At 44.3% G+C, this 11,545-nt stretch overlaps 1 protein-coding gene across 4 annotated transcripts in view; it reads right to left on the bottom strand.

Annotated features, from left to right (window-relative positions):
- Window positions 1-4,831: 4,831 nt before the first annotated feature.
- FRRS1 (ferric chelate reductase 1) overlaps window positions 4,832-11,545 on the bottom strand; it is a 95,219-nt gene continuing 88,505 nt past the window's right edge. For 3 of the 4 annotated variants that reach the window (XR_003992836.1, XR_003992837.1, XR_003992838.1), the window contains one exon: window positions 7,740-8,280. The gene's annotated coding sequence lies outside the window, so the exon portion shown is untranslated. Of the gene's footprint in view, window positions 8,281-11,545 lie in introns of all 4 variants that reach the window. The other variant, XR_003992834.1, reaches the window with a different exon arrangement.

The following is an 11,545-nucleotide window of genomic DNA, read 5'->3' as shown; positions in this document are numbered from 1 at the left end:
AACATTTTCCTTCTATCCATCTTTAGGAAAATGAGCACTAGGAGAAAGAAGACATGATAAAGTGCAATCTGCATCAGAGGCAGTAAAGAAAACAGTATTTTCTTTTCAAATAAACCAGCATAAAGTTCCTTTAGTGAAGTCTATTATTTGAAAATGTTCCCTTCTTTGGTTACCATTCTACCACTTCCAGACTGATGCTTTCAGCCCAGAATCTGTCTAATCTCCAGTAGATACATTCATATTACTTTTAAGTGCTGTAGGAAGGCAATTCTAAATGCTGCTCAACAAATCAAATGAGTATTAAGTAGACAGACACCATAATTTAATTTATGTTCTATATTTACAGAGCTCCCAGAAGAACTAACTACAAAATCCTTCACTGCACTTCAAGTGAAACTGGAAATGTAGTTTATTGAAAGAGACTTTTGAGACAAGGATTTTCGAAGAAGCTGGGAAGTTCAGCTCCTACCTTTTGCTCCTCTGTTCTCAGAATTGCTGTCCTGTCCACGCACAGTAACCCAGGCCTGGTCTCACAGAGTCACAGCATTCTTAGCACCACGTTTATCCTCGCAACCTACCTGCAGCGCTCCTTCCTATCCCAGAAAAGAGAAAGGTGTAAAGACAACATTACCGATTCTGTAATAAATGACCAGCAGGTCTTATCCCAGCACCTCAACTTGTGTAACTAAGAGCACAACATTTTCAGCACAGCTATGGGACAGCTGAAAAACTTCGGTGTATTAAACTAGCTGCCAGTTAGGAGGAAAGTGGTTTCTTGGAGCTGTTCAAACCCTTACAATTGACTATGAGAAGATAGAACGTCAGGATATTCCTGTTGGCTCCAAAGGAGTAACAGCAGAGGTTGTACAGCAGACACACCAACATGCAGCTGTCTTGAAAATCATGGATTAGAAAAGACACCGAAGTTTTCCTTGACTCAGATATCCAAGGGGGAGCAGCACAGCCACGTACTGAGGTTCTGTGCTCTTACCCCTGATATGGACCTGATGAGCATTCCTGGGCAGTGTGCAGGAGCAGTACCACTCCACAATGATGATGCCCATTTCCATGGTCATGTTTTGTTCCCCCTCCTGATGTACTTACAATCAGAGGTGCAGAACAGCATGAATCCAGTGCACTCAACCCCCGGGAGCAATTTGCTTTTTTCATTTTTAAACTAAGAGTCATAGGCACTAAAAGGCTGTGAAATGACTATTATTAAACTACCTTTAAACATGTTTAATGTCACCACATGCTGACTCAGAAATTCTTTTCCTCCAAGCCTGAGGAAAGCAGAGGGTTTAATTGTGAATGCTTTATTACTGTGTTGATAAATGTACCATTCCCTTTCAGAAAAAAATTCACACAGGCCCGTTTTCATGTAATGTTTTAAAGATAAAACTTCAATAAATCTACTTAGAAGAGCAATCTTAGCTCCTGCAGTAAAAATAATAATAAAACTAGCACTTACCATACTTTAGATCTTCAAAGTGCTGTTTGGGTATTAAGCAATTTGTCCCCGTTGGCAAGGATTTTAGTTTGCATTGGACAGTAAGTAGCAGCAGGTATCTTCCCACCTCCCTTTTTCTCCGTCTCCATAAGGGTTTTTTCTCCTTCCTGTTCTATTACACATATGCTAGATGTGCTTCCCTGTACATGGGAATTCCAGACATCCCTTCCTGATGCTACTGAATGGTTTCAATTTGCTTTTACAAGCCAGAGGAACCCATCAGACATCTATTATTTGTAAGATTTCTCAGGAATGGAAAGGAGAGTCAGCTTTCTTCTGAAGCCTGCTCTCTCACCATACCACTGAGATGCCATGGGTATGTTTTACAAGGAAATATCGCCTTTTCTCTAGCTCCAGCGCCCTTATTTTCTATCACAAGTGATGGAACCAGGGGTAGAAACTCATGATGAGCACAGTATTTCTGCTTACACAAATACTAGGATAAACTATTGCCCTCAGTTTGTATAAAGTGACAATTCCTGCTGTTTATAGGAGACCACCTCCTTTTCAGGTGGCAGTAAGTGCAGGGAAAAGAGTCAGTTCTGCTCTACAAACTGAGGCCAACTGTACAATAACTGAGATTTGCAGAGCCAGAGCCTGTCAAAGCAGTAATGCCAGAAAGCAGTTGGACTTCAGATATATTGCACTCCCATCCCACCCAGAACCTCAGAAGTTGGTACAGTCCCAGCTCCTCTTTGCAGCACCTCTTTCTGTACGTGTTCAGAAGTGTAAAGTAAACCACGTCCTTGAAATTTCAAATTAAACCCCAAGGAGACTGAGGAGTTTGCAGATGTAACCAGCATTAATTCAGTACATTAATTCTGTGGGCATAAGAGCATTCAATGTTTAAGTGCATTACAGCCATTTATCTTTTGCTTATCCAGGAAGCTTTCTATAAGCTTGTGAGGGGAATATTGTCAATAAACATGAAAATAAAACAACCACAATCTTGGCTTGTGGAATGTTTCCCAAAATTAAGGATTACCATCATACAGTGGTGCAATCCCACTTCCAGATGGTACCAGCATAGAGGCACGACACATCCACAGCAGCTGTGGATGAGCTGTTACCTTGTGTTGCTTCACTGTTTTCCCTCACTCTTTCATAGAATCATAGAATCAACCAGGTTGGAAAAGACTTTTAAGATTGAGCCCAACTTGTGAGAAGTATAATAGTACGTGTCCTGAGAGGGCTCTGCCACATGCTTGCTTCCCCAGGGCTGCGTGGCCACCCCTGCAGAAGCAATTCTGAAAGGTTGTGTTAAAGCCTAGCCCCCTGTTTTCATGACCAGTACAAATCAGTAGATGTAGAGAAAACAGCTCCTGCACAGTGATCATCTTACCCTTTGCCAGTAAACAGTGCTCCAAGAAGATGCAGACTGGTGAATCACAGAATCAGAGAATGGCTTGGATTGGAAGATTTCGATGGCAAAAATTAGGAACGTATTATTTGTAGAGAAGAATTTATACAGCTGAGGGAAAACCATAAGATTTCTGGGTCTGAAAGCTTGAAGCAGAATTGTTTCTCTCTGATGCTACACAGCAAAGATTTCTGAGCTGATTTATTACATAGCTTATGAAAGATCAATGCATGTACACAGAACAAAATCATTGTTTTCTTTTCTTCTTCCCAGAACCATAAACCTATATTTCAAAAGCCACTGCTGAAGTGGAGGCTGAGATGGAAGGGTTGAACTCTGACTCAGTTTTCAAGGGCAAGTCTCTTGCTACTTAACACAGGAATTGTCTCAGTCTTCTGTTGCATTCTATGCTGCCATCATCTGGCTCTATTCAGAAAAACTGATGTTTTCTAAATCTCTTACCTCCAGACCTGAGTTCTACTCTAGGTAAGAAGCTGCAATGATTTCTGTGATGGTATTTCACAGCCAGGATTTGCATTTGTCCAAACAGCAAGCTTCTCTCTCCAGCTACTACACTCCCTCTTGGCCAGGCGTCCAGCTCCCTTTGCCTAACTGAGCACTCAGGACAGAGGGAGGATGTTGATTTATGTGTCTTTTCATACTCCAGCCTACTCCTCTGATTCTGGCTCTTCTCAATCATTCAGTAGAGGTTTCTTGATAGCAAGGCAGTTACTTTTAGCAGGCCAGCCACGAGGGTCCTGACCATGTCCTCCTAATTTAGGGAACGCAGACACCTGGTCATGGAAGACACCTTTCTTCCTACAGTAAATGGGTGTTTCCCAGATCTTCCAGTGATTAACTTCAATATGAACAGGTTGTTTACTTACTCTGAGGCAAATATCATCTGCTGCCTGACAGGGCAATGATAAAAGGTGAGAGAATCTTTCCAATCAGCTTACACTGATCCAAGGCCACACTGCTTCCAAGGGATACAACCTTCTCCTCTTTCCCATTCGACTAGCAACCAGAGTACTGTGTAAAGCTTCGGAAACATTGGTCTGGCTAAAAGTTGGATTTCTGATGGCTGATAAAGCTCTCAGTGACCCATGAAAGCAATGATGCTAATGCAGACATGGGGGAGGACGGTACGTGCAATAAACTTTGCTTCATCTTTAGACTGCAGCACATCTCAGGAAAGTCCTTTTTTTTTCTTTTTTAGCATTTCCAATCACAGAATCAACCAGGTTGGAAAAGACCTTTAAGATCATCAAGTCCACCCGTTCCCAGCACTGCCAAGGCCACCACTAACCCGTGGCACTGAGGGCCTTGGCTACACGGTGTGTGAACACTTGCAGGGACGGTGACTCCAGCCCTGCCCTGGGCAGCCTGTTCCAATGCCTGAGCACCCTCTGGGGAAGGAATTGTTCCTCAGCTCCATCTAAACCTGCCCTGGTGCAGCTTGAGGCCGTTTCCTCTTGTCACATCCCTTGTTCCTTGGGAGCAGAGACTGACCCCACCTCACTACAACGTCCTGTGAGGCAGTTGCAGAGAGCGATAAGGTCCCCCCTGAGCCTTCTCTTCTCCAGACTAAACCCCCCCAGGTCCCTCAGCCGTTCCTCATCACACTTGTGCTCCAGACCCTGCACCAGCTCCAGTGCCCTTCTCTGGGAAATGCTGGGCATTTTGTTTACTCTGTTCTTCCCAGGAGCCTTCCAGTCTCTGCACATGCCAGACTAAAGTCTACTGAGCAAAACATGCTCAGCTGCTTTGTCTTCCTGCCAAAGGATTCACCTAACCTGTTATGTAGGTAAGAAGAACAAGAAAGCAGGGCTGCCTGCCTCTCTGCTGGTCAGCCACAGCCCAGTTCCCAGTGCAGAACACAAAGACACCACATGGAACATTTCTGTTGTACGGGAAGTGCAAACAAACAGAGCACATCGATCAATGTGTGCACTTCTTGACAGGACACTAATTGATCACCACAGGGAGACAACAGCATGGGGTTACTGGGAGACATTCCAATATGCTTCCCTTCATTCTTTTTCCTGAACCATTGCCCAGGAGATGTAGGTAAGATAAGCCTCTGCTGGACCTTTTGATACATGTTTTTCAGAGTAGGGGGCTACTGCATCGAAAGGAGACTTTGGGGTCTATAATTTAGAAATGACAAATCTTGGGGCAAAGCAGGAAAAAAGGGCATATTTAAACAGGGACTGTAAGGAGAGACAAACCTAAAAAGAGAAAGGAAGAAGGGAGACTTGGTCTTAGAAACTTTAAGAGCAGCTGCTTGGATTTAATCCCCACAGCTGAGTCCTGAGAAAATCTGCAGAATCAAAACTGAAATTAAATAGATCTTTCCTTAATGAACAAAGTAAAACCATCGCTAATATGCAGAAATCCTGCCCGAGCATATTCTGCCCGAGCACTAACTGCAAATGACAGTGTGCTGAAGTTTACAGAGTCTCTATTTGCTGCTTAGTTTTTATTGACAGCACAGAGGTGGGACAAAGAAGACTGAGGATGTGACAGCTGAATTAAAGCTCCATTCAAAATTCAAATCTGAATTGGACCTGAATCAATGCACGCAGGTCTTGTGCTTCCCCTGAAGAGCTTCACTGACCTAAATATGAGCTGAATGCCTCCCTCATGCATCCTGGCAGAAGTGGGCTGAGACTTCCAGGCCCATTCAGGAACTGGCAGAAATGGACCTGGGCTCCCAAGGTTTGAAAGAAGTCTCAATCCTATAGAAGCAACACAGAAAGCACATGTAAAAATACTCATGTCAGCACAGTTAAACATTGTAGGCTTGAGAAAAGTACCTCACATACAGCTGTTTGCAGAGGAAATGCAGACAAGTCCCTTGTTGGCCCTGAATTGCATCGCTGACATTTATTTCTCATGCAGCCAATTTTCCTAGCCTTGACCTGCATAACTTTAGGGCAAGAAGGAAATAGAGAAGCAGCAAATCATGTAGAAATATGTGCCGTGTGTTCCTCACTTGTGGATTAAACCAACCAAAGAATGCTTCGTTTCATTTTTCAAGCAGGCTCTCTTATGTTTCTGGAGAGTGCTGATGCCCCGTGATATCTGAGCAAGACAGCATTAGGACCATACACACTGCACTCCTCCTTGCTTTCCTCAATAAAAGAGTAATGAACTCAGTGGTGCAGAATCAACACAACATGCCTGTAAGAAGGCGACCTCAAAGCCCACTCAGCTGCTTCACTGGTGTGTATTAAAATTAATGAGTTTCTGCTACAAAAAGAAAGAGGTGTCCTTAGGTGGGAATGAGATCTCTGGTCTTGTATTGTAGCACAGCCACTGAGCACCGCGGAATCCTGCACTGCTTAGTCTCAAATAGTGCATTTCTTTTTTAACAGGGGGAAAGCAAGGACAGGCTGAATACACTTACTATAGCTGTTGAAAGAGGGGATAGGAGAGCTTTTCATTTGCATCTTAAGCACCTTCCCATTAGCAAAGACTGGACTGCCGTTAAGACTCTCTTTTTTTCCCTCCATTTATATAGCTAATAGAGCAAAAAATTGGCAATATTGAATGCCAGGCAGCACCTGAGGCTGCTAACTCAGCCAATACAGCCACAATGCTTAATGGATCTCAATTACAGAGCCCTTATTTTTGTGCATGGGAACATCTATCTGGAGGTCAGCACATTTCATTAATATTTTTGATTAACACATCCTTCATCGTGGTTTTGAGCTTTTAATGCTCCCCGGTTAATGAAGCAACATCCTGAAGCAGCCATTAGCTTGGGACATAATACACATTCAAAATTGCTGTTTCATTAAGACAGCTCAGTTTTACCCCAAATTCTTCAAGGCTTCATCCAACTGCAAAGAAGAGTTAGTAACACCCTGTGACACTAACATTGCTTTGAAGCTTCTTTCCTGCCTAAGAGTTCCAGTGAGGAACAAAAGTGACAAGCATGTTTCATGTCTGAAAAGCACATCAAGTATTTTATGAACTCCACTCAAGCCATTTGCTTGGATTGAACTTCTAACTGGAAGACACTTTTATCATAGACTACCTAAATTCCACAGAAGAATTGCCTAAAATCTGAAGGAAGATCACTTCCTATGTGTAGATGCTAGAGACACATCAATCTCAGATACATCAGTGATTGCTAGCTTTGGCCACAGGATAAAATTACAAGTAAAAGTCAGAAAACCAAGATCACCTCAAAACTGCTCTGAACTATCCCATATGCTCCAAATACTCTCCTCTTACTGAGGAGATTTGATCTCAAACTATTGAGATTTGATATTTATGCACTTTCTGTCCCAGAGTTCAGTGCAGCCTACAGAGAACTCAGAGAAGGGGAGAAAGAAGCATCACCAGTTCAATCTGCTAATGTATGGAGCTTTCCAAATGTAATGTGGCTGTGATTTATGCCTAAAAATCTTCGCTGTGTCACTGATGCTGAACTCACTATTTCCACAATATGCCTTCTTCAGTCTGCAGACTGCTTCTGGTCTAATTTAATCAAGTTCAGCCTATTAATAGTATGACGTAAAGGGCAGATATTTTGCTAATCTCATTAAAATCCAGAAATTTGCTATGCTGCCATGCCATTAAATCCCAGTCAGTCAAGGAGCATTCCATTAGGACTGCATTAGTTCATCATTACTTACATTTAGTTTTCTTTTAGTCTCACTAGATTCAAGCTTTCTCAAAATACATACCACATGAAGAAACATGGCATCTGAAGGTCAGCCTCTATTACTTCCTTTGGGAAAGAGATTTTTGGGAAGGCAGGAAAGAAAATGGAAATGAAAATGTGTCCCAGAAGCCTTCAGAAATGGTATTTATTTGAACGTAAATACAATTGATTCCAGCTTCTCCAGTTAAGGCAAAACAGAACCTCAGCACTGAGCAATCTGCCATGTATTCAGTAAAACCTCAGACTGGCCTCTGGCAAGGAACTGATTTCCCTCCTCCTTCCCTCCTAATATAAAGAAAGTGCAATTGGATGTGTGGAAACATAATTAAGAGACATTTCCACAAGGACTTCCAAGGCCAAAGAGACAGATACCACCTCTGCTAACAGGAATCACACTCACAAGGCAGAGGCCATGTACACATCAGCAAGGACCGGGGTTCACTAGAGAGCGAGCTGCAGAATGAAACAGCGGGTGCTGATGACCCGACGTCTTCACTATGCGTATTTCATGGGAGTTTACCTCAAACAAAAACTAGGCCGGTCCCATCAGGGGCTGGATGCAGCTGGTGAGCATCAAATGTGCTCTTGGAATACATCGTCCTCTTCAGTTTCATCTGAAAGAGATGCAATAAAGCCCCCAAGACTGCTCCATGATGTGAATCAAAGCACATTCAACAGGGACAGGCAAAGCGGCTTCAGAAGCATATTCCTGATCTGAACTAAACCACGGATCTAGACAGAGTATAAATTCTTCTGTATAAGACCATAACAGCAGAATATACAGAGGAATCAAATACATTCTGTACTGTGCCCAGAGACACACCCAGGAAAGTCGAATCAGGATGGATCTTCCAAAGCGAGGTGGTACTATGTCAAACAGATGGGCAGGCAATGTTTTCAAATTAGAGAGGATGGAATGAGGCGACTTCAAGTCATTTTACTCCCTCTCAGAGTAAAATCTGCTTTAGTATTTTAATCAAATGAGAGCAGCTCTGCAGCACGAGCCCCAGAGCTGAGCACCAAAAGGACTGTCTCTTCCAGTGGTTTGGGTATTTCTCCAAGTCTCAAGTGACAGAAAAAAGATCAAGGGTTTTCATAGGCTTAAGACCTGACACACTCAGCTTTTCTGTACCTAGGCTTTGTCACACAACATTAACCAACAGTATTTTGACATGCCTAAATAGAAATAAGCCTATTTTTATTCAGACAGAAATGAAATATAGCAACAAAAATTCAAAGCACTCTATTCTGTGCACTCTGTAAGAGGCTGGAAGACAAGGATGTTTGTTTGGAAACATTTACAACACACCTAAGAAGCAGGCAACTAAGTTAGCCCAGATTTCTAATTCAGAGTGGCACACCAGTGTTTCAGATGCAAGTTTGGCAGTTCTTTGTGTGGGAACATGACACATGGGAGATGACACAGCGAGGGTGGGTCACTTTCCTGTAACACAAAATTGAACAACATATTTCAAAACATATAATTTAAATTGAAGAATAGCAATCAGAAAGGTGATCCAGTGCCAAATAAAACACAGTTTTTATCCATTGCAGTGGATCAGAGAACCATAGGATCATAAAATCTCAGAATGACCCAGCCTGGCCTTGAACACTGCCAGGGATGGGGCAGCCACAGCTTCTCTGGGCACCCTGTGCCAGTGCCTGCTCACAGGGAAGAACTTCTGCCTTAGATCTAAGCTGAACTGCCCCTCTTTCAGTTTGAACCCATCACCCCTTGTCCTATCACTCCAGCCCCTGATGCAGAGTCCCTCTCCAGCATCCTTGTAGCCCCCTTCAGACACTGGAAGCTGCTCTGAGGTCTCCACGCAGCTTCTCTTCTCCAGGCTGAACAGCCCCAATGTTCTCAGCCTGTCTCCGTACAGGAGGTGCTGCAGCCCCTGATCATCCTCGTGGCCTCCTCTGGACTTGCTCCAGCAGCTCCATGTCCTTCTTACGTTGAGGACACCAGCACTGCACACAGTGCTGCAAGTGGGGTCTCACGAGAGCAGAGCAGAGGGGCAGGATCCCCTCCCTCGACCTTCTGCTCACGCTCCTGTTGATGCAGCCCAGCACATGGGTGGTTTCTGGGCTCAAGTGCACTCTGAAGTGGCTCATGTTCAGTTTCTCATCCACCAACACCCCCAAGTTTTTAATGATCATGGGTGATATTTGCAAACCTGGAGAGACCTCAAGTCAAGCTCTAAATCTGCAATTCAACATCTCCAGAAAACACCTCTACTTTAAGGAAGTCTCCACAGAGCTCTTGGCTGACTGAGGTGGCACTTCATGAGAACTATGTAGAAAAGGTGAGACTTCACACACTTTGCTACTGCCTCTCATATCTGACTATGATCTTAAAGGTCTTTTCCAACCTAGTTGATTCTATGATTCTATGTGAGCAAAAATCTTGAAGCATTAAGCCATCAGCTGCCCTGAGGTGTTCAGTTGCCATCCCACCATGCTACTGCTTCTCTATCCTGGTTAAACTGAGCAACAGGAATAAAGATGGTATCTTAACAGAGAAGGAAGAGGCATTCTTTTGCTTTAAAGCTGTATTGGGTTAAAATTCAATAGCAGCAAGTCTCAAAAGAAAGTAATCAGGAAAGTATTATCACATCTGTAACACTGTGTAGCAGTTCTGGGGGCAGAATAATCTCTTTAGACAAAGTTCCTGAAGTACAGCTAATAATATTAAGGTAATTTCAAGCTACAAACACTGGTACTATATGAAGACAAAAGTCTCAATATAAAGTAAAGACAAAATGGTCTGTGGTCCTCAATGTACATCTATGCCAGAGAGCAGTTCAGCTGAGAAGGACACAGGTGTATTGGTGGATGACAAGCGGACCACGAGGCCAGCCCTTGAGCCAGGAGGGACAGGAGTGTCCTGGGGTGCATCAGGAGGAGTGTGGCAGCAGGTCGAGGGAGGTGATTCCTCCTCCTCTACTGGCCCTGGTGAGGCCACATCTGGAGCACTGTGTCCAGTGCTGGGCTCCTCAGTACAAGAGAGACAAGGAGCTACTGGAGAGGGTCCAGCAGAGGCCACAAGGATGATCAGGGGTCTGGAGCATCTCTCTTATGAGGAGAGATTGCAGGAGCTGGGCCTATTTAGCCTGAAGAAGAGCAGACTGAGAGGGGATCTTATCAATGCAGATCAATAGCTCAAAGGACATGCCAGGGAGGATGGTGCCAGGCTCTTTCCAGTGGTGCCCAGTGACAGGACAAGGAGCAATGGCCATAAACTAAAACACAACAAGTTTCACCTCAACATGAGGAAGAACTTCTTTACATGAGGGCATCAGAGCCCTGGCACAGGCTGCCCAGGGGGGTTGTGGAGTCTCCCTCTCTGGAGACATCCCAAACCCGCCTGGACACGTTCCTGTGTGCCCTGCTCTGGGTGGCCCTGCCTTGGCAGGGGTTGGGCTGGGTGATCTCCAGAGGGCCCTGCCAGCACTAATGGTTCTGGGATGCTGTAATTTTTGAACAACCAAAATAAAACCTGTAGAGCACTGACTGCATGTTCCCTCGTCTTTTGCATCACATAGACCCACATGAGGGGAGGGGAACAGATGGGAGGGGCGGGGAGGGAAGGGAAAAGGAGGAGAAGGGAGGAGGACAGAAAGGGGAAAGAAGGAAAGAAAGAAGGAAGGAAAGAGACAAGGAAGAAAAAAAGAAGGAAGGAAAGAAAGAAAGAAGGAAAGAAAGAAAGAAGGAGAAAAGAAAAGAAGAAAAGATGGGAGGAAGTCAAGAAGGAAGTGTAGGAGGTGGTACCGTGACACAGTTCACCAGCCTTCAGCCCTGCTGGTAGGAGGCCACAGATCAGCAGATCTCTCATCAGCAAAGAGTGGCCCTTATTTATATTCATAATCTTGGCAGCAGGAGTCACCTCTGGGAAATGGGCTACGCTGATTGCAGCTTCCATCAGCCAGCACATGCACGATGGACTTGGACCCAGCTTACCACACAGCTGGTGTTCCTGTGCCAACCAGTGCCTGTG

This window comes from Strigops habroptila, chromosome 8 (genome assembly GCF_004027225.2).
Source record: "Strigops habroptila isolate Jane chromosome 8, bStrHab1.2.pri, whole genome shotgun sequence".
Lineage (NCBI taxonomy): Eukaryota > Metazoa > Chordata > Aves > Psittaciformes > Psittacidae > Strigops > Strigops habroptila.
The sequence above is the reverse complement of the archived record's forward strand: the minus strand, read 5'-3'. Positions and strand labels throughout refer to the sequence as shown.